We start from the raw sequence: 13,149 nt of genomic DNA, 5'->3' as shown, positions 1-13,149 counted from the left end.
AAAAAAAGAATGTTCCTAGTAGCACTGTTCGTAACAGTTTTCAATTGGAAATCTAACCATCCACCAATAAGGAATGAATAAACACACTATGGCATATTAGTTCACGAAATTCTATACAACATTGAGAATAAGCAAAATATGACTATGTAAAGTAACAAATTTTACAAACCAATATTAAACAATAGAAGTCATAACATTTAAAAAGTACATAAACAAGCAAAACTTAAATATGGTGTTAGAAGTCAGTCAGTGGTTAAGGGGGCTTTGGGTGCTGATAATGTCCTATTTCTGTTTGTTTGTTTGTTTGTGTTAAGATTCATCCATCTATCTTAGAGAAAGAGAGAGGGAGTGTGTACATGCGTGTGTGCTGGGGGAGGGGCAGAAGGAGAGAAGCAGATGCCCTGCTGAGCAAGGGGCACCAAGCCGAACACGGGAGCTCAGTCTCACCACCCTGAGATCACAACCTGAGCAAAATCAAGAGTCGGATGCCCAACCCACGGAGATACCCAAGTGCCCCTTGTCCTATTTCTATATTTAGGTTCTGGTTTCCTGGGTATGTTCACATGGTAGAGACTTCTTTGTTCAATAAAAACAAAAAAATCTTCAATGAAAGCTTTACTTAAAAGAAAAGTATTTCCGGACCATTCAGGAACCCAGGGAAGAGGAAGATGAAGATTTTAAAAAATTAAGCAATGACATGTGGTAGCCATTAGCTACCACAATGTACTTTCTCTGCCTAACCCAGCTCTCTCTACCCCAGCGAAGGCAGTTACTTTTGGTTGTCATCTTACCCACAAGCATCCTTGTAAGTAGGGGAAGCTAGTCTTCATTTTCCCATTGGATGCACAGGATGGTAGCCTTGAGCAAGTCAATGACTAGATTAAAGTCTCCCAGTTAGATAGGCACAGATGCAGTACCAAAAACTGGCCCCCTAATTTCACCTCCTGGGCTTTGTGAGCTGCTACTCCTGTGAGCCAGGTCACCTGACCACTCTGAGGCTAGGCTCTAAGTTAGGAAAGCCTTCATTAGGGTTCAGTGAGTTTTTCTCTGTGTCCTTAATTTATAGTGACGGCAAAGATGGGGATGGCTTCCTAATTTATTTCAGTTGAACAGACCTAAAGCAGATATCCAGTCAGTTATTGCTGTGTACACTTCCCTGGAAGCAAATGGTCAGGTGGTGTGGCTATAGAACATAAGGAGACAATTTTAAATAACCACTTTTCTCCCTTCTAAAAGCCCAATTACTGACTATGGAATGAGGCCTGGTGGCACTTAAAAGCAGAATAAATCAAAGGAAGAGTAAAACACATAACACGTGGGATCCCGTCTGTAAGGACTGTTTCTAAACAGAATAGAGTCCTACTTTTCATCCTTTCATCTTTAAACAAGATTCAAATTGTGATTCAGAATGAATTTTTGTTTTTTAAAATTTTTTATTTTTTATTAACATATAATGTATTATTAGCCCCAGGGGTACAGGTCTGTGAATCACCAGGTTTTTGCACTTCATAGCACTCGCCATAGCACATACCCTCCCCAATGTCCATAATCCAACCACCCTCTCCCTACCCACCGCCCACCCCCAGCAACCCTCAGTTTGTTTTGTTAGATTAAGAGTCTCTCATGGTTTGTCTCCCTCCCAATCCCATCTTGTTTCATTTTTTCCCTCCCTACCCCCCAAGCCCCCCATGTTGCCTCTCAAATTCTTCATATCAGGGAGAACATATGATAATTGTCTTTCTCTGATTGACTTATTTCACTCAACAGATGAATGGATATAGAATGTTTTGAACTTAGTACTTTTACTTCAAGCTGATTCAAAGAGACTTGAATATATATATATAAAAAAAGACTCTGTAAGCAAGGGTTTGGGGAACAGATGGAGACAGAACTGATGGCTATCTAGGAGGCAATTTATGGCTGAATCCTGCCTTGTGGGACCATTAGCGGGGCTTATGGAACTCTCTGCCCTCTGCCATGCCCCCATTTTTCTTCTTTTTCCTCAGAATAGCTGCTTTATGAACAACACACAGATCTTTAAGGGATGGAGCAACCACTTTGGCCCCCAAACTCAGCTACACAGGTATTTCAGTTGGATACCTCTAACTTTACAGTTCCTTCCGATGTCATCCCCCAAATCGGAATAAATCTTCCCTACACAAGTGAAGACAGTTTTGTCTCAAATAATAATCTATTTCTTTGTGTGTATTTTCCTCTCTGAAATTTTTTCTTTTTATTTCAATCAAAGATGATACCCTGGGCGCTTCCACTCAACCCCTCTCTGATCTTTTTGGTTCTTATTTTGTATTTCTCTTTTATAAGAACTCTTCTCTCTTTTGGACCAGCATCAAGGCTCTGGATCTTTATCTCTTTTGCCCAACTCTGAACACTTGGCTTCTTTCCTTCCTGGTGCCGGGCTGTAACAGCTTACTGTTACAGAGAATGCTTACTCATACTTACTTACTTATTGGAATAAATAAACATTCATATCAAAACTAAGAGATGGCAAGTTTTATGTTATTTTAACTTTTGAGATTCCTCCAGTTGGTCTTAAAGAACCAGAAGGAGTCCTTTTCCAGAAAGACTGCATTCTAACCCAAGGCCACTTCCACAAAATGAGGGTTATGCACTCGATAGTAAAACACCCAATTAAAAGTAATTGTCTAATTCTGAGTTATACATTTCTTTATATTGTTGCATTTTCAGAGCTCCAAAACAACAGAATCCTGTATGTGGTTTCCTAGACCACAGATCTGCCTTTCCAAGCCTAACCTGACAGGTACTGAAACCAAATACTTCAACCAACAATTTACTTCTTTTGAGGTAAGGGTTGATCTCTTTTTCCCATCTGCCTGACAGGATGTTTGAGTGATCAAATCAAAAGGCTATAGTGTCCCCCCCCAACCATTCCCGGTAATTACCTTTGCATGGGACCTTCCTGATGAGGATTGTGCCCAGAGTGAAGCCATCGATCGGTGTTAGTGTCCCGATCCTTAATGAGATCCCTGTGGCTTAAGCAGAAGAGACGCAGATACGCTCCTTACCTTCAATGTGAATCAGTCTTTTCCCTTATTTTCAGAGCAGTCTGGCCAAAGGAACTATTTCATTCTCCGGGTTCGGCTTGATTGGGAGATTTTTAACTTCCCAGTGGTTGTTCCAGGGTCTGGTTCCATTACTCCCTGGACTTGCTCTTCATATTATCTGTGTTTTCCACTCATTGCAACATGGCTGCTCCCTCCATGAGGGTTCTTCTTTCCTACATGTATCTCAATAGAGCTCCCAGTTCTGACACAGTGAAGGGTAGAGACCTGAAGCCTTCTCTTCTCTGATGCAATCTCACCTACCTGTCTACAAGGTGTGATGGTGGCCAGTTGCTTTTACAGTAATTAGGTGCTTAGCTATTTAGAAAAATTCTGCACACAAATAAGAAACTGTGATTCCAAAACTCCAATTAGTGAAATGTGCCAGGCAAAATTCATCTAGGCACCAAGGGCTTGGGAAAATTTTTACTATAGAAGAAACAAACAAACAAAAAATAGAAGAAGATGAAAAGGAAGGAAAGAGAAAGAGGAAGGAGGAGGAGGAGAAGAAATTGAGTCTACAGATATCCCAAGCATAGATAGTGTACTATATCAAAACACCCGCTGAGAAAGAGAAAGAAATTTCTTCTTCCCACACCGGGGCTCACCTCTCACTATACAGGGCCCTGTCCCAGGAGTCGTCAGTAGCAGCTCTCTGTGGTCAATAACAGATAATTCCAGGTCAAAAAGAAGGGTTCTGAAATCAAGATGTTTTTAGATCAATGATTCTCCAAGTGAATCCAGGGATCTCTGGTGGGTCTGCAAAGATTCTTCCGATTGTTTTGTGGGCTGGGTCAAAACGCAAGGCGGAGAAGTGTGTGGGGTGGTTTTTTGGTTTTGTTTTGTTTTCCTTTGAAACAGATTTTCCACTGAGGATTTCAATCAAAACTTAAAAGCACCAAAACAAGCATGTCTAAAGAGAGCTACAAATAATTGACAGGAATTCAGCAAAAAATCTCAAAAATGTTTTCTTTTGTTTGCTGGCTTATTTATTTAATCTACTAAACAGGTAAGACTCTTTTGTCCTGCTCAAATAAGTAGTCTGAGGACTATATATCTTAAGACTCACCAGTCCAGATGAAAAAAACCTTGCAAAGCACACCTTTCTGAGGGGAGGGAAGTCAGGTCCTTTCTTCCCTGTTTCCCATTTTCCAGTGTCATTTACTTCCTGGTCCTCTCCAAGCTCTGCTTTTTAGTTCAATGCCCACTTCCCTGAAGTTGGAAGCAGCTGCTGCCAGAAAGAACCCTTTTCTGCTTCTTTCACAGCTGTCTTTTTTTTTTTTTTTTAAGATTTTATTTATTTATTTGACAGAGAGAGATCACAAGTAGACAGAGAGGCAGGCAGAGAGAGAGAGAGGGAAGCAGGCTCCCTGCTCAGCAGAGAGCCCGATGCGGGACTCGATCCCAGACCCTGAGATCATGACCTGAGCCGAAGGCAGCGGCCTGACCCACTGAGCCACCCAGGCGCCCCCTTTCACAGCTGTCTTTACTCAGGCTTTCCTTTCAGGGAGCAGGAGCTCAGGTGTGGCGTAAAAGGGACGTCAGCTGAGGCTGTAGCTTAGGAAGATCTGCTCCACACCAAAAGTTAACCCCAGTGGAGCCTGAATTGCTGGAGAGGACTTTTTGAGTTACCTGCCGGCTCAGTTATTAGCCATAAAGCATGACAAAGCTACCAGGCCATGAGATAAAATTTAGTATTTATGGCTTCGTCTGCCTTTCCCTCTCCAACGGAGCAACGTGCACGTTCAGCTATTTGTTGGACCAATTTGCACAACCGTATCTCTTAGAAGGATTTCAAAAGAGGCTGTCTACCCTATAGGTAAATGGTGTGGAAGCTGTAAATTGGAATGGACTTGGACACTGCTAATTGGATTTTGCTGAAGTATTTGCAATATTATTCACCTATCTGTTTAATTCCTTCATGTGTACAACGTGCTGATAATTCAGATGCCACTCTGAACTACCTAGATTCTGTCGGCCCTCTTAATCCTTTGGTGCAGACCCACCCATGAATAAAGGAAACAATGTTCTTCCCACCTTGCTCGATAAGGTGAAAACAACGTGTTCACTCTTTCAGTGTGATTGGAGGGGGGGGGGGAGAAAGAAAAAGAAAAAACATTCAATCCCAACATCTGGATGGAATTTATTACATACCTTTCTGGGTCCCGCCCCCACCCCCATCCCCCAGACCCTTGGATGTTTCCGCTAATAATTCTCTCTTCCAAAGTCTGCAGAGGCTCAATGATTCAGCGGGCCAGGGAATGATTCTGTGCTGCCAGTTACTATAGGTTGGTTTAAATAGGTTGTTAAGATGCTGTAGCTGTGACCAAATCCCTGGCAGGGGGAGGTGGGGCAGCACATGCCATGCGAGCATGCATATATTAATGTGTGGATACCCAATGGGAGAACTATTTGCCCTTCTGGAGAAACTGGAGGATCTGTATTATATTGTATGGTGTCCCAGCCCTAGAATATGACACATGTGGGTAAAGGCCACAAATATATTTATGTCTTAGGGAGAAGATCTCTGTTTGATGCCAGACACGGCTAATGTTTCTAGGGTATAGCAGAAAGAGGACTAAAATATTAGAAGATCCTGGTTTCAGTTCTGCCACTTATAAGCCTTGGGATATTAAGCTAATTTATCTGCTTTCTCTGAGCTTCAGCTTCTTTATCAGTAATGTGGGTAAATATTCTCCTCAGTGGAGATACTGGGGAATGAATTGAGATAATGGTTTGTAATTTGATGGTGGGGTTCCATGCACATGAACAGCATATGAACCTGAGGGAGCACATTATGGCAAAAGAGAACTCTTCCTTGAAAAAAAAAAAAAAGACGACCCCACAATTATAATGGGAACCAGGGAAGGAGTCCAATGACTGCCAAATACTCCTGTCTTAATGCAACTTTTTGGAGGATATTTGCTCTTAAAGCAGAATGGAGAAGGCACTGAACAGGAAGTTAGGAAATGGGTATTGTAGTCCTGATTCTGGTACAGACCTAGATAAAATTGGGCAAGTCGTTTAATCTCTATGTCTGTTTCCTCACCCATATAAATGTGATATTCATAATTTCATTTTCCAAAGCATAGTATAATTGTGAAACTTAAATAAGATGAGGTCTATATAAGAAAGTATACAACATATAAAAATAAAATTATAACTTATATGAGTCAAAAACTTCAAAAGAATCCTGCCAACCCAGCAGTGTCTAATGTGCTCTGGCAAGCTTGTCTGAAACTTAGTTTAATCCTGTTTTTGTGGTTGAACAGAATATAACTGGCAATGCTTTCACCGAACGCCCCCAAATAGCCAGTCCCTTCTGTTCTGTGTCTAGTTCTTCAAGGGCAATGAGAAATAACACTAGAAAATGAACAAAGGCTTGCCTCCAGCTAGTCTAAGTCTCCTGTGAGTACATGTTTCAATTTTTTTTTTAAGATTTTATTTATTTATTTGACAGACAGAGATCACAAATAGGCAGAGAAGCAGGTGGGGGGTGGGGGAAGCAGGCTCCCTGCTGAGCAGAGAGCCCGATGTGGGGCTCTATCCGAGGACCCTGGGATTATGACCAGAGCTGAAGGCAGAGGCTTTAATCCATTGAGCCACCCAGGCACCCAGCATGTTTCAAGTTTTTAAGCCATGTCTTTGATGGCTAGTATTGAGGAGCATGTTTGGAACCCAGTGGTTTCAGAAGCTTGTTCTATGTTCTGACCTTAAAATATAGTAGAGCAAGCCAGGAGATCTGGCAGGCAGGGAAGGGGTCAACCTTGCAACTCTAAGAAGCTTAAGACAAAGTCCTACCCTCAAATCACTCATCACGCAGAACCTTGTAAACACTGACTTCCAACAGCAACCCAGAAGGAGAACAGTCCTGTTTATCAGATTTTTTGTTCCCCTAACAATTGAAGATAATAGTTATAGAAGAAAGTTAGGAAAACCAATGTTTGTCCTATTTTTTGCTTCTGCTTTTTCTTCTATGACCCAGCATATTGAGGATCTGCTCTGGGTGAAGAGATTATGGGGGAGGTTTATGGAGCAGCCTATCAATTCTAAGGTATTGAGGGTTTATCCTTCTCTTATATCAAAGGGCTGCCTGGAAGGTTCTTCCCACTTATGGGTCAGCCTGGGCCCTAAAACAAAGGCATCTACCCCAAACTCTTCTGCATGCACATGAGGACATGTGAACATAGATCTTTGCCCACAAATGCTGCTTAGAGCCACTGAAGCCATGGGTTAGACGGGGAGCAGGGAGGTAGTGAGTGGACAATGAGAATTAGGATTAAATCTTTCCTCAGATGCCCTGGTCTTGGTCTGCAAAGGAAAAGACGATGCTAGCTACCCCAGCTCCAAGCATGCAGCATCTCCTCCCCAGGTTCCCATGAATAATCCCTGCTCACATATCAGTAAGGACAGGAACCCACCGGAACTGACACAAACCCTCACATTTAAAGTCCCAAGCAGATCCAAATCCAGACTTGCCAGAGTGGGTTCATATAATCTATCCTTGTATAAGGAGTTACTCGCATGAATTTCTTTCTTTTTTTTTTTTTTTTAAGATTTATTTATTTGACAGAGAGAGAGAGCACAAGCAGGGGGAGAGGCAGTCAGAGGGAGAGGGAGAAGCGGGCCCCGGGCAGAGCAGGGAACCCAACACGGGGCTTGATCCTAGAACCCCTAGAGCCTGAGCCCAAGGGTGCCCCTGAATTTCTTTATAATACTTGTGCATTTTCCTTCAGGAGCAGCTTGGAAAAATCTAAGACCCCCCTCTTAAAGAACCTGAATCTAGTTGGATACATGGTAAGCAAGCCGATAAAGGGCTGCTTCTTAAATATTTATAAGATGTGGGATATGTCCGTTCATTAGAGACAAGAGCAAAGAGGGACAGTTTCCATCTGGGGGGCATCTGTCAGGAGATGTGACTAGCGAGTAGTAGTCCCATTCTTCTAGCCTTTCTTGTTTGAGCTTCCACCTGTCTGGGCTTGAGGAGAGTCCAAGTGGGCCAGAAGTCCAAGGAGAGGCGGCCCCTTGGCAGGAAGGCTATACTTTTGAGTACAGACTGTCAGGATTAGGGTAGGTGCTTCCCCCTTACCCAAAAATCTTGTCCCCTGGCTGGCCCTCCTTCCTCTAGTTTTTTGGGCCCTGTGATCTTTGCAAAGCAAACCATATGGTTTTGATTCTGGCTTCTAACTTACTAAGAGCATTTCATGTCGCTGGTGGCAAGAAGCCCTCTGGTCTCTTTTAGCAGCTACTCTGCATCTAAGAGAGGATGCCAGCTCTTTGGGACGCTCTCATAAAAGCCCAGTGGAGGGTAACATACAGTGTGGAGGAGGGGTACCCAGAATGGCTGTAGGGGTGGGGAGATATTCCTGGGATTCAAAGACATAGACTCTAAGCTTAGGCACCTGTGGGTGTGTGTCCAGAGAACTGCCCCCCACCATCCACTGCAAATTTCCATCTGAGTCTTCTGGTGAGACGACCCTCCCAAGAGACAGGAGAGCAGGACCTAGTCCTTCTGAAAGAGATAGGGAAGGGAAGTATTATCTGACATAGGGACCACACAGATTTTCTAATCCCACAAATTGGCGCTTCGGTCACCGAAACAGCTGCAGTCAGATTAACTTCAGATGAGTTTCAATGGAGTTCAGCGGAAGAAAACTCTGTGATTTGAGTGGTAAGGAAGGTGAAGGTTAGGGGAAGTTAATCACTTCTCAGAAGGGATCAAAGACACTCTGATGTGAAAGGGATGATGGTCACAAGCTAAGAAAAACCCAAAAGTAACATTTTGCTTATTTATATAATGCTTTCATTTGGTCTTGTTTTTGGACCCACGCATTTGCTGACATTTCCGCTTGGAATGCTTTTTAAAGTGGTTCCCCATATAGATATCCCCCCTCTCTCCTCTTTTTTTTTTTTGATTTAGCAAAAACTTGAGCACTTAGGGCCACTAACAAAACTACATTTTGTTAGTTATCTCTTTCTTGTCCTCCAAATTTCAATGTCTCCTCCTCAGAGCGGGCTTACCCGACTAACCTCTCTCAGGTGATCCCTTCTTATTCCCTATCATATCGTTTATTTCCTTCCCAGAACTCCTCATTATTTGATATTATAGGCATTCCCCCATTTTATTTTGCTTCACCTTATTTTTCAGATATTACATTTTTTACAAGTTGAAGATTTGTGGCGACCCTGCATTGAGCAAGTCTATTGGTGCCATTTTTCCAAAAGCATTTGCTCACTTTGTGATACTGTGTCACATTTTGGTAATTCCCACAATATTCCAAGGTTTTTCATTATTATTATATTTGTCATGGTGATCTGTGTTCAGTGATCTTTGCCGTTATAATTGTTTGGAGGTGCTGCCAATGGTGCTCATGTAAGATGGCAAACTTAATTGCTAAATGTATGTGCGCTGACTTTTCCGCCAATACGTTGTTCCCTCATCTCTTTCCCTCTCCTTCGGCCTCCCTGTTCTCTGAGACACAACAATATGGAAATTAGGCCAATTAATAACCCTACAGTGGCCCTAAGTGCTCAAGTGAAAGGAAGAATTGCATGTGTCTCACTTTAAATCAAAAGCTAGAGATGATTTAGCTTAGTGAGGAAAGCATGTCAAAAGCTGAGAGGGGCCAAAAGCTAGGCCTCTTGCATCAAACAGTTAGCCAAGTCGTGAGTGCAAAGGAAAAGTTCTTGAAGGAAATTAAAAGTGTTATTTCAGTGAACACACAAATGATAAGAAAGCAAAGCAACCTTACTGTTGATAGGGAGACCGTCTTAGAAGTCTGTATAGAAGATCCAACCAACTACAACAGTCGCTTAGGCCAAACCCTAATCCACAGCAAGGCTCTAACTGTCTTCAATTCTGTGAAGGCTGAGAGAGGTGAGGAAGCTGCAGAAGAAAAGTTCAAAGTGAGTAGTGGTTTGTTCTAAAGGTTTAAGGCCAGGTGTCTTCATAACATAACTGCAAGGTGAAGCAGTGAGTGATGATATAGAAGCTGCAGGAAGTTTTTTTTGTTTTGTTTTGTTTTTACTTTTTAAAAAGATTTTTATTTATTTAACACAGAGAGAGAGAGAGATCACAAGTAGGCGGAGAGGCAGGCAGAGAGAGAGGGGGAAGCAGGCTGCCTGCTGAGCAGAGAGCCCAATGCGGGGCTCGATCCCAGGACCATCAAACCATGACCTGAGCTGAAGGCAGAGGCTTAACTCTCTGAGCCACCCAGATGCCCCAAGCTGCAGGAAGTTATCCAGAAAATCTGGCTAAGATAATTCATGCAGGTGGCTACAGTATACAACAGAATTTAGATGAAATAGCCTTATTCTGGAAGAAGATGCCATCTCGGACCTTCATAGCTACAGAGGAAAAGTTTAATGCCTGGCTTCAAAGCTTCAAAGGACAGGCTGACTTTTGTGCTAGGGGCCAGTGCGGCTGGTGGCTTTAAGTTGAAGTCAGTGCGCTCAATGACCATTCTAAAAATCCTGGGGCCCTTAAGAAGTATGCTAAATTTATTCTGCCTATGCTCTATAAATTTACCAACAAACCTGGATGACAGCACATCTGTTTACAAGATTCACTGAATATGAAAAGCCTGCTGTTGAGATCTAGGACTCAGAAAAAAGATTCCTTTCAAAATATTATTGTTTATTGACAATGCACCTGATCACCTAGGAGCTCTGAAAGAGATACACAAGGTTCATGTTGTCTTCATGCCTGCTAACACCGCATCCTTCTGCAGCCCATGGATCTAGAAGTAATTTTGACTTTCAAGTCTTATTATTTAAAAAATACATTTCACAAGACTGTAACTGCTATAGATAGTGATTCATCTGTTCTTACATATCTGGGCAAATTAATAACCTTCTGGAAAGGATTAACCATTTTAGATGCCATTAAGAACATTGGGTGAATGGGCTCCTGGGTGGCTCAGTGGGTTAAGTCTCTGCCTTCGGCTCAGGTCATGATCTCAGGATCCTGGGATCGAGCTCCCTCTCTCTCTGTCTGCCTCTCTGCCTACTTGTGATCTCTTAATAAAAATATTTTTTTTAAAAAAAGAACATTTGTGATTTATGGGAAGAGGTCACAATATCAACATTAGCAGACTTCAGTGAAAGAAGCAACTGCAGATGTGATGGAAATAACAAGAGAGCAAGAAGTGGAGCTGAATGGAGGACACAGGGAGATGGAGAGGAGAAGGGAGAGATGGAAGGGGAGATGAACCATGAGAGACTATGGACTCTGAAAAATAATCTGAGGGTTTTGAAGGGGCGGGGGTGGGAGGTTGGGAGAGTCAGGTGGTGGAGCACCACCAGTGCATGGAGCACTGGGTGTGGTGCATAAACAATGAATTCTGTTACGCTGAAAAGAAATTAATTAAAAAAGAAGAAGAAGAAGAAGCAGCAGAGCTGAAGGTGAGACTAGATTGCTGCAATCCTGTGATAAAACTTCCATGGATGAGGAGTTGCTTCTTACAGATGAGTAAAGAAAGAGGTTACTTGAGATGGAAACTACTCTTGGTGAAGACTGTTGAAATGACAACAAAGAACTCAGAATATCACATAAACCTACTTGATAAAGCAGTGGCAGGATTTGAGAGGACTGAAAGAAGTTCTCTTGTGAGTAAAATGCTATCAAATGGGATTGCATGCTATAGAGAAATTGCTTGTGAAAGAGTCAATTTTTGTGGCACATTTCTTTGTGGTCTTATTTTAAGAAACTGCTACATTCACCCCAACCTTCAGCAACCACCATCCTGATCAGTTAGCAGCCATCAACATTAAGTCAAGACTGCTCCACCAGCAAAAAGATCAGGACTAACCAAAAGTGCCGATGATGGTTAGCATTCTTTTAGCAATCAAATGGCTTTTATTTTATTTTTTAAAAGATTTTATTTATTTATTTGACAGAGAGAGAGAGAGAGAACAAGAGAGCACAGCAGGGGGAGCGTCAGGCAGAGGAAGAGGGAGAAGCAGGCTCCCCGCTTAGCAGGGAGCCAGATGTGGGGCTCCATCCCAGGACCTTGGGATTTTGACCTGAGCTGAAGGCAGACTCTTAACCGACTAAGCCACCCAGGCTCCCCGACAAAATGTCTTTTAAATAATGCAAGTACGTGTTTTTTTAAGATGTAATGCACACTGAATAGCCTGCAATATAGTTATGTTACACTGTGGTTGAAACCAAAAAATTCATTTGGCTTGCTCTGAGATACTCATGGTATCTGGATGAGTGGTAGACTGGAACCGAAACTTCAATATCCCCACAATATACCTGTATCTCGTTTGTTTACTTGTTCTGTTGTGAGTTATATAACCATAATGTAAGCTCCATGAAAACATCCTATCTATCTTGTTCACTGCTGCATCTTCAGTGCCTTAGAATAGTGCCTGCAGGGCATCAGATGTTCAATCAGTATGAACCCAACAATGGAATGAATGAGTGTTGGGATTGGGAGAACTAGCCGGGGAAAGCTAAGTAAAACTGGAGTGGTATGTATATGGCTAGAAAAAAAGAGAAATCTGGAGAGGAAATCGGGGCCAGTAATCAATCTTCTGAGAAGGGAAAATAGAAAGTGAAAACAAAAGAACAACCACATTTTTTTTCTTTGTGAAAGAATGAATCATTCTTCCCTTTCTCTACACTCCCCATCCCAAAAGACTGACCAGGGTCATTTGTTCTGGAGATCAGGACTTCTCTCACCCAGAAGACAAATGAACCAATTTGAGAGGCTTTTGTTTTTGAAATCAGCCCAGAGTCTCAGAGGTGACAAAGTTGTTTTGACTGAGAGAAGGAAGTGCTCTTTGGATTATATGGGGACAGAGGAGAGAGAATCTCCCAAGCCTCGCTCTGGAGTGAATGGTGCTAAAGGGCATTGTAGTCTTCTTGGACAGCCAGGTCCTGCTTCACTCTCCCACAGACCCCTGGGATGGCAGAACCTTGAATGGGGAGGATTGTGTGCTCAGGGAGGTGAGCAAAGACACTGCTGTGTGGGAGCCTCAGCAGAAGTCTCCATGCCCCAGCTAGGCTTAGATAAAAGGTCCTAGAATAGATCATTTTCCTGGGCAAAGAGTTTCAAGGGTG

The 13,149-nt window shown here is 42.6% G+C and overlaps 1 protein-coding gene across 3 annotated transcripts in view; it reads right to left on the bottom strand.

The window, feature by feature from the left end:
* LOC101678631 (agouti signaling protein) overlaps positions 1–13,149 on the bottom strand; it is a 137,314-nt gene that overhangs the window by 69,971 nt on the left and 54,194 nt on the right. The window contains exon 1 of one of the 3 annotated variants that reach the window (XM_045084099.1): positions 3,689–3,860. The exons of the other annotated variants lie outside the window; for them this stretch is intronic. The gene's annotated coding sequence lies outside the window, so the exon portion shown is untranslated. Of the gene's footprint in view, positions 1–3,688; positions 3,861–13,149 lie in introns of those variants that run through there. 3 annotated transcript variants of the gene reach the window in all.

The sequence above is a fragment of the Mustela putorius genome, unplaced genomic scaffold (genome assembly GCF_011764305.1).
Source record: "Mustela putorius furo isolate JIRA1106 unplaced genomic scaffold, ASM1176430v1.1 tig00000743_pilon_pilon_pilon, whole genome shotgun sequence".
Lineage (NCBI taxonomy): Eukaryota > Metazoa > Chordata > Mammalia > Carnivora > Mustelidae > Mustela > Mustela putorius.
This window is presented reverse-complemented; position numbering and strand designations above follow the sequence as displayed.